The following is a 15,389-nucleotide window of genomic DNA, read 5'->3' as shown; positions in this document are numbered from 1 at the left end:
CATACTAAAATTATTAATAAATTTTTGAGTTCGTTCTTTCTCCCCAAAGCCCCCCAGTACATAGTTGGATATTCCAGTTGTGAGTGCCTCAGCAAGGCCTGATGGGTGGTGCCATGTCTGTGCCCAGAATGCAAACCAATGAAACCCTGGGCCACCGAAGCACAGCATGGGAGCTTAACCACTCGGCCATGGGGCTGTCCCTTGAGTTATTTCTAATTAAAGTGTACCATCTAATCAAGTTGAAGAATCACTATCCTTTTATGTACATTAACTTGAATCTTCAGTTATAATTGAGATTTTGGTAAATAAGCTTCATGGAAGATTAGGTTTAAGAGTTTTGAGGTTTTTCCTTCTGTGCATCATTCCATTTGAAAATTCACAAATTTTAAGGTTTTATTAAGAAGCGCACAATATTGATCAATGATCACACTTAATATTGACACACATATTGATCAGGTTTAAGTCTTGGTATGTTCTTATTCATTTCCATTTTCTTTAGATATCCATTCAGTTGATTTCCTTTAGTATTTTATTTGTACATTCTCACAAGGAAAATATTTTGAAAGACCTTTTCTTTTTTCCCTGAAGGAAATTTCCTAAACAAAGGATATAGAGTTAAAAACTCTAAGGAAACCACGTCCACCCTGGGACTTAATATGGATTCAATTGCCATGCTTTTGTTTTAAGTATGGTTCTTAGCATTTTTTGTTTGTTCTCAATTTAGATACCAGAATACCAATTTATTCATTTGCAACGAAAAACTGAATCACTGATTGGAACTATTAATGCAGCTGTGATCCAGAATTCATTCTTTTTCAGAAGTCAAGCTATATGAGAAATCAAACCATAACCAGTGGTAGATTTTAAACCACCGATTCAATTCTTTAATGGTTATAGGTAGTAGGCTTACTTACATTCATATGTCCTCCATAGACAGTTTTAATAAATTATATTTTTTCTTTAAAATATCCATTTTCTCTAAATTTTCAAATATATTATCATGAAGTTGTTCGTGATAGTCTCCTGTTTTTCAAGTCTCTGATTTTCTGTAATTTTGTCCCTTTTTTCATTTCTAACGTTTATTTATGACTTCTCTTTTGTCTTGATCAAATCTTGACAGTTTTATCTACTTTCATTGGAATTTTTAAAGAAACAACTCTTGGCTTTACTGACTCTACTATGTTTATTTCTGTCTTCCATTTAACTATCTTTAATTTAAGCTGTTATCTTTATTCTTTCTTTCCCTATACTTTCTTTGAGTTTATCTTTTCTTTTTCTAACTTGTTGAATCGAACGCTTAATTAACCCATTAAGTTTCAGCCTTTCTACATTTCAAGATAAAAGATTAAGGCTATAACATTCACTTAATAACTATTTTAGCAATATCCTGCAAGTTTTGATATGTACTATTTTCAGGACGTTCAGTTCTAAGTATTTTATAATTTCCATTATTATTTCTTCTTTGACTAGAGAGTTATATATAACTTTAAAAGTTTCCAGCAGTAAAGGTTTTTAAGGTAAATTTTCTGTTATTAATTTCTAACTCAGTTCAACTATGGTCAAGAGAATGCGTTCTGTATGATATAAAGACTGAAATTTGTTGAGATTTGTTTATGTCCCAGTCCATTGTTAGTTTTCATAAAGATTCCATATGTACTTGAGAAGACTACATAATTGTTGAATTCAGGCTTCTATACATGTCCACTAATTCAAACTTAGTGTGTTTTTTATATCTTCTGCAGCCTTACTAGTTTTTGCAGATAGGATTGTAGATTTATCAATCTTTCCTTATATTTCTGTCCATTTTTGCCTTATAAATTTTGAGGCTTTGTTATTGGGTGCATGTAAGATTTTTATCTTTCTAGTGATTTCTACATTTTACCATTACTTAGGGATCTCTTTTATTCCAAGCAATGCTTTTGACATAAAGTGCCATTTTATCTCATTTTCATGCCTATGCTAGCTTTCTTTTAATTAATATTTCCCTGATATATCTTTTCCCAAACCTTTTACTTTTAACCCTCCTGGGTCTCTCTCATTCACAGCATAAAAAAAACAAACAAACAAAAAAAACAAACAAAAAAAAAACTGAGGGGCCAGTCCGGTGGTGCAGGGGTTAAGTTTGCAGGTTCTGCTTCAGAGGCCTGGGTTTTGCCAGTTCGGATCTTGGGTGCAGACCTGCACACTGCTTGTCAGGGCATGCTGTGGCAAGCGTTCTACATATAAGTAGAGGAAGACGGGCACATATGTTAGCTCAGGTCTACTCTTCCTCAGCAAAAAGAGAAGGATTGGTGGCAGGTATTAGCTCAGAGCTAATCATTCCTCCAAAAATAAAGCAGAAGAAGAAGAAGAAAAAAAATTGAGTCTCACAATCTTATCTTTTAACATTTTCAGAATATTGTACCTTCTGATATAGTTGGATTTTATCTTTACCATCTTACTGTGTTTTCTATTTACTTTTTTCTATGCTTTGTTTTTCTGATTCTCTGTCTTTTCTGAGATTAATCAAGTTGTAAAAATTCATTTTCTTCTCTCGTGCTTTTGACATTATGCACTCTATTTCTATTCTTTTAATAGTCGTCCTTAACATTTTAACACACGTACTTAAAGGCTAAAGCTAATCCTGATTTCTATTCTTCTCTTGAATAATTCAATGATCTTAAAATACTTCAATTCCAATTACCCCCTTCCTATTTCTGACATACTGTTGTCCACTATTTTAGTTTTAGCTTATCAGAATAGCGGTTACAAATATTCAGGGAAATTTTATCCTCCTCCCTCCCCCACCAGTCCAGACTAAGATAAATAAGATTTTTCAACTTTCTTCAGTAAGCAGACTTTTTCCTTATTTCCACTCTCACTTATCAAGGGACCTAGTCCTATGGGGAACAATGGGGCAAGGCTTTCAGTTCTAATTCCTCACACTATTTGAACCCTCAGTCTACCTCCTGTCTTGTGGCTATTAAAACTTCCTTCTGGAATTCTGAGACTGGCAAATGCCCCAGGACAATTTACTACCTGGAATTTTAGTTTTCTTTTGTCTCTTCCTGGGGATTTCCTTTCCTTCCCAAGAGGAGAGTTAGGCCATTTAGTTTAAAATGTTTGTTTCATTAATATGACATTTCTAGTTGTTTCTGTATTATTTTTCAGGATATCTAGTCTGTCATAATGGCAGAAATGAGAGTTTCAATTTTTGAATATGCTTTCCCCCCAATGTTAGGTGTAATTTTAGGAATCAGACAATAGTTGCCAATACCAGATTACTATATGTATCAGTAGAGTCATTTAGAAACTTAAAAATCTTTAGGTTTTGTAAAATTACATTCTTTTACAGAATTATTCTATCACTTAAATGACTCCACTTAATGAAATGAAATGACTTAAATTCAGTTTAGAGAATGTAAAGTAGTACAAAATATCTGTTGAGTATGTTCCTTCTTATCCTAGAATTTGGAAAACCCAATTATAATCTACTGAATAATAATTGTGAATGCTACTAATGTACCTTAAATGGTACTTGTAGATATGAGAATAGAGAATAGTAGTAGAAAAGAAGAAAAGATAGATCTGACAGAATATTTTTGATAACTGTGAAACTGGCTAGATCTTAAACTTTTGGGTAAATGAATAGTATTCATTCATTCGAAAAAAGTCTTTATTAAGCATCTATTCCTTGTTATTCTGGAAGATGTCAAAATATTAAGAGAAGATCTATACCCCAAAGTAGCAGGGGAGTGCTAGATGGGTACACAAATAACTAACTACAAGGCAAGATTGGGTAAGATAAATGCCAGAAGATTAATACAATGGCTGTTATCTCCCGCATCTTCCCTACTTTCAGTTTCTAAATCTCTGCATGCATCTTTGATTCCTGTGTGAGTTTCTCCCTATTCTCAAAAGGTTAAGCTTGTGCCCTTAATCTCACCCTCACCTCCAAACCCATAAAGGATTTTGTTCTCTCAGTTATTTTTTGCTCTTGTAGGTTCAATATCTTGCTCTTTCCTCTACCTAAAAACATGCACAGGTCTCCCCAATTAAAAAAAAAAAGACACCCTTTTCTTTCTATCAGTCACAGATTTCCCCAGGCAAGAGTCATAACCCATAGCTCTCACTGCCTCACCATCTGCCGTCTTTCTCAGTATTACAAAATCTGACTTCTCCTCCCTCAACTTCAATGAATAAAACAGCACCGATACTTTCACAGGTTATCAGAACTCTCCTAATTGTCAAATCCAGTGGTCTCTTCTGACTTCTCTTTGGCTTTTGTAACCACTGACACTACTCAACACATTGTTAACCTGTTCTACCTTAACACTTAGAATACCAGACCATCCTGGCTTTCCTCCTACCATTGTGCTCATTGCCTCTGTAACTCCTTTTCCTCTCTACCCCACCCTGTGCCGACTGCTGGTGTTCTCCAAGGTTCAGTCATGCTCTCTGTTTTTTCTTGACAGTCTCTCAATAGTAGATCACCTATAGACGCTTAGAGCTTCAACTATCTTTTTTCTCTAAATGATTCCCACATGTTGCTCTCTACTTGTAACTTCATTTTCAATCATCACAACTATATTTCTATCCAGATGTGTGGTAGTAACCTCAAACTCAATATATCTAAATAGAACTCATCTTCTTCCCTCAAAAACTGGCTTCCTTTCTCAACTTTTCTATATCTGTTGATAGTCTCACCATCCTCCTAAGTTCAAAAATAGTCTTTGACTCATTTTGTTCCCCATTCCTCCAATCTGTCACCAATTCTGCTGATAGATCCTTTGTACTCTCTCCATCTTTTCATTTCACTTATTCATCTGAGCTGTGCAAATATTCATCTGCACCTGGAATATACTGGGTGCTGAAAAGAAAGAGGATTGAGCCCTTTTTGTGAAGGCATTCACAATCTAGTTCTACTAATAAACAAGCAAACCACTAATTATAATATAGAGGGTTGTGTTAAAATAGGGACACATTTCGTATCTGGATTACTATAACAGCTTTCAAACAGGTTTAACTGCTTCTAGTCTCTTCCCTCTGTTGTGACACTTTCAGATATGTCTTCCTAAAAACCTATTTTGATCATCTTTTTCTTGCTCAAGAACCTTTAATTCTTCCCAACAGCTATTAGGATAAAATTATCACTCATTAGCCTGTCATGAAAGGTCCTACACAGTGAGCTACCAAATATCCTTCAAGTATTCTCTCTCATTATTTCTTTACATGAACTTTCCATTCGTTTCACATTAGTTTATTCATTGGTCATGAACATAATTTAATATTCCTCATGATGCTCGTCTCATACAGAAAACTCCACCATCTCCATAAAAATCTGTTCTATCTTTTAAGATTCAGATTAAATCCTGTCTCTGTAAAGCAGTCTTTGGTGTTCCTAACCAAAAAATGATGTCTCCCTTCTTCAAATTCCCAAAACAATTTTTGCCTGGATAAATCATTTCACAATCAGGTACTGGCTTATTTTATTTTCTCCATTGTTGTCTTGAATTATCATTAAGTCTTTCTCGATTAATTGGCTATAGTTCATATTTTCTCCCTAACCAGACTCTATGCTTCTAACAAGCAGCTTTGTCTTACACTTCTTTGTATCCAGCCTCAGTAACTAGCATAGCATCTTGTTTATGAGCAAGATTTGAAACATGGGTAGGGTTTTAGAAAGTTCAGTTTGGATGAAGGGACACTGCTGATAGAAGAAATAGCACATGCAAAGGTAGGAAAGGGCAAGACATAGAAAGTTAATCAGTGTGGTAGAATGAAGTCCCTAGTCTCTAGTACACTGGAATGTCAGGTGGGAGGGTCAGAATAAGTTCCAGAGTAAGCTGTTTTACTTTGATAGGTGATAAGAGAGCCAGGGAAGGTCTTTGAATAGAATAATGAACAGGGCACAGTTTTACGAAGTTTGATCAAACAAGCAGTGCACTAAATTAACAGGAAGGCCTGAACGTCAGTTAGGTGGCTACTGTGCAAAAGTGAAGTAGAAAAGCCTAAACAGCACAAAATACTTTTCCTTCATCTCCTCTCCTAAGAGATATCTGCCATAAAATTTCTTAGGCAAAGAAAGCATAGTTTGATAGGTTCTCTGATACATTGTCTCTTTGGGTTCCACTCATTCTGGATTTACCATTAAGGAGATTGAGGTTTCTTACTTTTCTCTCGGCATCTTCTTGGGGGAAGCATGTTCTCATTAATGGTAACTACATCAGCAAAGGACTCATCACTAGGGCTTTGCTACATCTTCAAACTATAACGAACCACATCTGAGAGAGTTTTGCTACTAGTCCCTCTGGAGGAGTTTAATAAATTCCTATTTATCCACAGATGAACAAGTTTGCTCCCCATGGTCAGGAGAGCGCTTCAATCCCCAAAATGACTTGCTGACAACCAGGGCTCAGCCCTGCCACAGCAAAGCGTGGGATACACAGTTATCTACTCACTCAATAACCAAACTTCTTGTTAGACCTTGAGCAGAATCAAAACTCTGACTTACCTATGCTTTATATACGCTAAGGCTTCCTTCCATTAGATAGATAATTTGTAGGAATTTGCATTTTTCTTCTAAGCATGTTTTAACATCCTTTGTCTTTATTACCTCCATCTGTGGACAAAGAGGAATTTACTAACTCTCCTAAACAGAGGATGGGAGTGGAGGTGAGAGGGGGCACAAACTGTAGTACTTTTTATTTGCCCATTTCTATTTATTTGATCAAATTCTTTTTAGGCATAGTGGGTTAGTGGCCAAAAAAAGAAATAAATTAGTCTCAAGGCTGTATAATGAGAATTCATAAAAACACCATGCAAGAGCAAGGGAAAATGTTTAGTGATGACTCTGCCTTCCAGTCCCATGATGCTGTAGGGTCTAAAGGCTTGGTTTTACTCAGAGATATTTGTATTTGCTTTTCTTCGCTGATGTTTCTCTATGTGTGTGGGGGAAGGGGAATGGGAAGCAAGTAGAATGAGATAGGCTTCAGAGAAATGAGGAGTTGAAAGGTACACCTAAGTCACCCAAATGCCTGGGATAAGTGAAGCTATGATAAACAAATGAAGAGTAGGATTAATATCTAAATATATGTACCTGAGTCTTTATAGAATTAGAAAAGACCTGTTTAGGATGATCTTTTACATCAAAAATGCATGAAAAAAGAAATCATTTATAGAATGTTGACTGACAACATAACTGAATTAAATAAAACAAACAGAAACTTCTGCTAAATATAATAAAGAGAGAGATATCTTTTAGAATAGCAGAGGACTATTCATAGGTCATGGAGAATATTCATGAGGAATAAATTAGAAGACCATAAATTTTGCCCACTTATAATAAAGGTATACTTATATCTAGGGAGACATTATGAGATAAATCAAATTTATAAAAACGATAAATTTGAAGGCCATTATTAATCTAACAAAAGTATTCGCAAATAGGATTTTTATAAGTACCAAGTTCTCCTATTACATTTAAGATATGATTGGATTTGTAATCTAACTTTCCCAGGAATTTATTTATTATATTAATAATTCCAAGATCAATAATTGATTTACTTAGAAATTTATTAGAAAGCATCCACAAATGGAAAGTTACAGTAATGGCTGGTCCATGTGTCCTATTTTATATGTTCAGTAGTAATCTTACATATGAAAATTACAAATGTTTCACACCTGGCATAAAGGCTATTTCTCAATTCCTATGTTGGCTTTTCTTGCACACAAAGCCTACTCCCCCTCTCATGACAAGCCTCACCATTACTAAAACAAGAGGTATAGTAAAACAATGATATATTTCAGCTAGTAGAAGTTGTCTAAATACCACAAACAGCTGACGAGACAGCATGGTAAGCCTTGCATGGAGCTAGCACTCTTTGTTAAAGCAAAGCAAACTGTCTCTTATTTCTCATAGCCAATGTTGGTGGTACTATTTCTAGAGACATAAAACTTGAAAAGCAAACAACTTAAACATATTCTCTGAATTTCTCTTCCCCCTGTTAAAAATACAAAAGTGGATTTTACAAAATTTGGGGTCTTACTCCCCAAAGTAAGAGAAGTTCAGACAACAAAGGGTTAAAAGAACAAGCGGAGCCCTACCGTACCCAGAAATGACAGAAGGCTCTTCTCCTCTTCGGTGCTACTATCCAACCACTCGGCCACATCACCGGGGGAAAGGAGACTCATTCTCCAGCCAGAAAACTTTTCCATACAGAGCAAAATTACTGAATGATGAAGTGGGAAAAGAAAGATACAGAGACTAAATTCTTGGGGGTCCAACACTTAAATTGCTGGCTAGGCTGTAATGATGAAAGAGAAAATGTGATCCTCCCTCCACTCTGAATTCTGTCTCTGTGACATCAATCTAATACAACAGGGGGAGGGGGAAGGAAATAGAGAGGGTTAAAAGAGGGTGATAGAAGAGAAAGGAAGAGATTTGTCCTTCTGTCTCTCGGTGTTAAGCTTTAGCCTGAAAGAGAAAGCCAGGATAAAACTGAATAATGATTGGTGTTTAATGATAGGAGAAAGCAAAGGAAAATAAAGAATAAAGATACTCAAAGAAAAAGAAACAGGTTCCTACACTGAAGCAGCTTAGATAACCAGACAGCACAATAGCTAATCAGTTAAGTAAAGCATATCATCAAACAAAAACAAAGGCAAAAGAACAAATTCAGCATTTTGTTTTGTTCTGAGAAGAAAGGTTTTCAAATTTCCTTCCAGTTAGCGGAGAAAACTGCAGCCCCCTAACCCCTTCCTGCTTTAGCTCTTTCAACAGCATCCCAGCCCCCTTTACGAAGATTTCCTGCGAGCAAAGGCAGGTTGATAAATCTGTGAATAGGAAGCTCTTATCCCTCCTTTCTTCTCCTCCTCCACCATTCCTCCCCCCACCTCGCATGGCGACTGCATTGATCGACAATAATGGAATCTGTAACTGACTGCCAACAGCAACATTAAGGATATTACAAGTCCACTTCATAAGAATTCGAGCCGGTTGGTCGGAACTTGGGGGCAACTCTGGGCTTCTAGTCAATAGCTCTGTCTTTCTTAGCGAGAAAGAAAAGGGAGAGGGGGAGAGAGAGAGAGAGAGGGGAGAGAGAGAGAGAGAGAGAAAGAAGGAGGGAAGGAGGGGGAGGGAGAGAGAGAGTGTGTGTGCACGCACATGTGTGTAAAGAAGCCTGAAATCTGAAAGAACTAAGAGAAATGAGCTTGTTGGGCTGAAGTTTCAGGATCCATCAATGGAGCAAATGACTGTCCTTCAACTCCTGTCACACTTACACTGTCATTGTGAAGGAGTCAGATCCAGATGGATTTCTTTATATGATTTACACTACATATTTACATGGTTTGATTTAAGATTATTTCACAGGCTTACATTTTATTAATAGGCAGAGAAAAACCAAGCAGAAGAGGTATTTTCAGAGACTCATAAATCACTAATATCCCTGTTCTCTGGAGATTGATTAGATTTGTTGCTATGAGAAAACAACACTATTAAAAAGATAGAGTTTTTCCCTAGGGGCTGGCCCACTGGCATAGCAGTTAAGTTCACACGTTGTGCTTTGGTGGCCCATGGGCCTGGGGTCCGCTGGTTCAGATCCTGGGCATGGACCTAGGCACTGCTTATCAAGCCATGCTGTGGCAGGTGTCCCACATATAAAATAGAAGAAGATGGGCACAGATGTTAGCTCAGGGCCAATCTTCCTTAGCAAAAAGAGGAGGATTGGTGGAGGATGTCAAAAAAGAAAGAAAAGAGTTTTTCCCTACGTTAGCAAAACATTGGCTCTGTTTCCAATAATCTACTCGTTCTTTCTATTCTAGTAGTCTGCCTTCAGTGAGAGAATTCTCACTGCTTAAGAGTTATTATCTCAGTGTATCTTGAGTCTATACTCTTCACTCCATGTTTACTATTTTTTTTTGAGGAAGATTAGCTCTGAGTTAACTAAGGTCAATCCTCCTTTTTTTGCTGAGGGAGACTGGCCCTGAGCTAACACCCATGCCCATCTTCCTCTACTTTATACATGGGACGCCTACTACAGCACGGTGTGCCAAGTCTACACCAGGATCCGAACTGGCGAACCCCGGGCTGCCGAGAAGCCGAACGTGCACACTTAACTGCTGTGCCACCCGGCCGGCTTCCTCCATGTTTACTTTTATTATTCTTCATCTGTACTCTAGTTCATCTTGACCGTAAGTTCCTTGAGGACACAGACTTTGTTTTATATTAATCTTTGTAATCCCAGGGGCTAGAGCCTGGCACTTAGAAGGAGTTCATTTAACATTTACTGAAGTTTTGGCTGGCTGCTCTAAAAGTTTGTTTTTTTTTTTAAAGACTTTATTTTTCCTTTCTCTCCCCAAAGCCCCCCAGTACACAGTCGTATATTTTTAGTTGTGGGTTCTTCTAGTTGTGGCATGTGGGATGCCGCCTCAGCATGGCTTGATGAACGGTGCCATGTCTGCGCCCAGGATCTGAACTGGCAAAACCCTGGGCCACTGAAGCAGAGCGTGCAAACTTAACCACTTGGCCACGGGGCCGGCCCGTAAAAGTTTTAACATCTTCAACATTGGCAGGAGACATCAGGCTGAATATTTTAGGGTCTCTTTTTAAAAGTAGTCATTTTGACAGTGACTTAGAAGTAGTTGTAGCAATAGTACCAACTGATTGAGAAGATAGAAAATGTGAAAAAAAAAAGTATTATGAATTCATAATGTTTAAATTTATCTATATTTTACTCAAAATAACTACATAAAATTGATAAGTAGTGATAAACATGTATAAAAAACATCTTATCAAAATCCACAGCCTATGCTTGTTTAGCATCTAAGCATGGATTGATAATCCCTTTGTAATAACTTTATGACACACTGGTATCCCTGCAGCTCCTGGGTTGAAACAGTTGGCCTACAGCATCAAGTTCAAACGTCTTGGTGTGATGTGGCTCCTGCTTCTTTCTTGGTAGGGCCTCCAGACTCTCCTTGGCTCAGCCACGCTGTACTATGTACCTCATTCCCATGACTTTGCATTTTCCACTGGAAGTAATCTATACAAGAGCAGGAAAAATTCACTGTTTTGTTCACTGGTGTATTTCCACTGTCTAGAGCATTATCTGGCACACAGCAGGTGCTCAAAAGTTTTTGTTGATTGACTTTAGTGCCTCCTGTGAGGTGTCATTCTTTTTACCATATATACCTGACAATATCCAACCAATGCCCTGAGACTCAGCTCAAATATCACCTCTGTAGGTCATCCCTGACACCTTAAAGCACAGTCTATAGTTTTCTCATCCATACTTTCACTGTTATTCCTCCTATTTCTTTATTGAAATTATTTGTTAACATAGTGATTTCCTCCATTATACTTTGTGCTTTTAGAAGGTAAAAACTGTGTTCTACTAAAAAAAGCTTTTTTAATGCCTAGGACATAATGCATGATTAATAAATGTTTATTGAATGACGTATTAATAAAAGTGAGATTGTGATTCTATATGGCAAAGGTAAATACTCAAGAATCCTATATATTCCTGATGTAAGGATTCATACCATTAGTCTCCAAATCAAAACTAAAACAAAACCTGGTTAAAGAAAAAATTAGCCTTTTATTTTATTTATTTTACCAAAGAAAAGGCAGTACAGGCAGAAAGGTATCAAAGTAATCCAGTACTGTAAACTTGCCTTTTGTAAAGAGAGAGTAACCAAGTAAGGTACCCAAGACAAAGTTCTAGATTGAAATTTTGTCATAATATATAAGGCATCAGACTGCTTTTTTCCTGCTTACAATCAGAACATAGCATGAATTAGTTCTCCTTATGTACAATTTTTCTTAAAAATAAAGCAATGAAACTTACCTGAAGATGTAGCCATTTTACAGTGGGCTGTACATTTGGCTAAAATATGAGTCAAGGGCATCAAAATACTACTGTGAGTAGGGCCGTTAGAAATATCGCTTGACTATAATCTTCTCAACAAATAACCAAATACCATACATTTTGGTGGTTATCAAGTGCCTTATGTGTAGTAATATTTATTCAACATTGGTTGATTTTATTTTATTCATTATTTTCCTAAAAGTACTGAAAGTATCTGGAAAATGCTTGGTGACTGAAAAGTTTCCATTTGAGGGCGTTTAGGTTTCCTTGTGTATATGTGTATGTGTGTATGTGTGTATATGTGTGCCCGTGACACCTACTGGGCTGCAACTTACTAAGAGTTTTCTACACATTTCACTAAGTGCTTTACATACGATATCTCATTTAAAATTCTTAAACAACTCTGCGAGATAGGTATTGTCTTCATTTTACAGATGGGAAAACCCAAGATCATAAAATTTAACCCGTGCAAGGTAACACAAGTAGTCACAGAAATGAAATTTGAACTTCTGAAATGTTTGGCCAAGGTTCTCTACCATATTCTTCTATATCCTACAAGGACTAATTTAGGCAAGAGTCAGCAAACTTTTTCCATAGAGGGCCAGAGAGTAAATATTTTAGGTTTTGTGAGTCATACGGTCTCTGTCACAACTATATTAACTCCATTGTTGTAGCATGAAAGCAGCCAAGACAATATGCAGACCAGTGGGCATGGCTGTGTTCCAATATAACTTTATTTACAAAAAAAAGGCTGTGGGCATAGTGTACTGACCCTTCATTTAGGCCCACGTGTTAACTGAGTACTTAATATATGTGTGGATCTCTGCCAGGTCCTTATGATTTAAAAAAATAAATAAAATAATTATTTGTTTGGGTCAAATAGGGTTTTATTTTCATTTTAAGAACTGAATAATTGTCTTTATTATTTTACTTTCAGGACACTAAAAACAAATATTTATTTCTTCCCACTTCCTTAGTTTCACGGTCCTACAGGTAACTTAATTTTTGTTTGAACAAAGAGTATAGAACATGTAGCTCTCTCTTCAGTTACTTCACATTCCTGATTTTTGTTACAGCTGCCTGTACTTATGCTTTTGGATTCACTCATTTGATAACATGAGTGACAATATGTGCCAAGCCCTGTTCTAAGCCCTGGGATACAGTTGTGAACAAAAGAGAACAAATCTCTGCCCTCATGGAGCTCACATTCTAGGGGCAAGAGATAAACAATATACAAGATAAAAAGTAAATATATATTGTGTTAAATGGTAAATAGTGCCAAGGAGAAGAGTAGAGCAAAAAGGGGGATAGGTAATGTTGGAGAGGTCTACAATTTTAGACTAGTCAGGGAAGTTATCTCTGAGAGATGGACTTTTGAGTAAAGGGTTGCTGGGTTTTTAGGAAGAGGGAAAAACCAATAAAAAGGCCTAGAAGCAGCAATAGTAAGGAGACCAGTGCAGCCAGATTGGAATGAGCTGTGGGAAAAATAAAAGGAGATGAACTCTATGAAGTAATAAGAAGCCAGATAAGAAGCAAGATCATGTAAAGTCATGGGTCTCTGGCTCTTATTCTTAATTATACGGGAAGACTTTGAGGCAGGAATGACTTATTAGGCCTTACCTTTTTTTTTTTTTCCTTGCTGAGGAAGATTCGCCCTGAGCTAACATCTGTGCCAATCTTGCTCTATTTTGTCTTTGGGTCACTGAGACAGCATGGCTGCTGACAAGTGGTATAGGTCTCTGCCCAGGAACTGAACATGGGCTGCCAAAGTGGAGTGTGCCAAATTTAACCTCTAGTCCATGGGGTTGGCCCCCCTAGGCCTTACTTTTTTTATATGAGTCTTATTGAAATATAATTCACATACCATAAAATTACTCCAATTAAAGTGGTTTTAAATATATTCACAAAGCTGTGAAATCAGCACTACAATTTCATTCCAGAACATTTTCACCACCTCAAAAAGGTACCTTATACCCATTAAGAGTTACTTTCCATTCCTGCCAACATCCACCCCCCAGCAACTACTAATTTAAGTTTTGTCTTTATTAATTTTCCTTTTCTGGACATTTCACATAAATGAAATCATAGAATATGTAGCCTTTTGTACCTGATCTCATTCATTTAGTTTTACCCATGTGGTAGCATGTATCACTACTTCATTCTTTTTAATGGCTGAATAGTATTCTACTGATGGACATTTGGGATGTTTCCACTTTTTAATAAAATAAATAATGCTGCTATGAACATTCTTGTACAAGTTTTCATGTGGAAGCCTTACACTTTAAAAGAATATTAAAATAAGATGTATCATATAATCTGCCTTTTCTGTACCAAAAATTTTAAAATGCTACAGCAGAAAAATGGTAAAATGCTACACCAACTTTATAAGCACCCTATTTTCTTCCTAATTCATCTGAGATCTCAATCCTTCTTGAAGAAACCAAAACTACTGACTCAGTCTCTTTTCTGCTGATCTATTATTCTTGCACACAGGAAAAGAGTTATATGAGATACTCAAGAATGAACAAAGGCAGGTAATATATGATAATAGATCTCCTAAATTGAGAACTAAGGTTGGTAAAGTTGGTGGAGTTTTTTGGGTGGGGGGAGGGGTAATTTTATATTTTGATACAGTTTCAAACTTACAAAACAGGTGCAAGAAGAGACCAAGGAACTCCTATATACCTTTTACCCAGATTCACCAACTATTTTCATTTTGCTACCTTTGCTTAATCATTCTGTGAATATTATTATTTTATATACGCACATTTTTTTAAAACCATTTGAGAAAGCTGGAGACATTATGCCCTTTACTGCTAATGGCTTCAGTGTATATTTTCTAAACAAAGGACAGTCTCTTACAAAACCTAGAACAATTATCAAAAACAGAAAATGCAACACTGATATTGGTTAACATTTTAAAGATAAAATTAAATATGCTGCTACATAGAAAACCCACTATACAAACTATTTCGATATCATACACGGTCCTTTGTTTGAAAGACAAATAGTCTTCAAGCAATGGTAACTGAGAAATCACAAGTACTGACTTGTATAATTCAAAGTAATAGTCTATAGCATACTAAAATAATGTCTATCAAATTTTTGAAGGATTACTATTGAGCTTATTAATATTCAACATACTGTTGTGATAAAGGGTTGGAAGTGGGAACAACCAGTTTTCAAAAAAGGCAAGTAAAGGACAAGTAAAGTGACCTCACTTCCACCTTGATATTCCTTTGGATATGTACAACTCTTTGCCTCAAAGAAGCTTAAAGTAAACGCCAAACTATAACTTTTCTTTATATTTGAGTGAGGAGATATTCTACTGTAATACAAATAGAGTTAAATTCTATGAAATCTATAGTTCCATACTTTAAATAGTACCCCTAATAAATACATAAACCTCAAACAACTTACATATAAATTAAATATTAATGAATACCCTCACACATTGTTTTCACTTGCCAGAAACACTACCTTATATGATTAGAACGGAAGAAACTAATGAAGTTAAGGTGAATTTTCATTTATTTGGAT

The 15,389-nt window shown here is 36.2% G+C and overlaps 1 protein-coding gene across 16 annotated transcripts in view; it reads right to left on the bottom strand.

Annotated features, from left to right (window-relative positions):
* RASAL2 (RAS protein activator like 2) overlaps window positions 1–15,389 on the bottom strand; it is a 364,089-nt gene that overhangs the window by 91,203 nt on the left and 257,497 nt on the right.

Source organism: Equus caballus, chromosome 5 (assembly GCF_041296265.1).
Source record: "Equus caballus isolate H_3958 breed thoroughbred chromosome 5, TB-T2T, whole genome shotgun sequence".
Taxonomy (NCBI): Eukaryota; Metazoa; Chordata; class Mammalia; order Perissodactyla; family Equidae; genus Equus; species Equus caballus.
The sequence above is the reverse complement of the archived record's forward strand: the minus strand, read 5'-3'. Positions and strand labels throughout refer to the sequence as shown.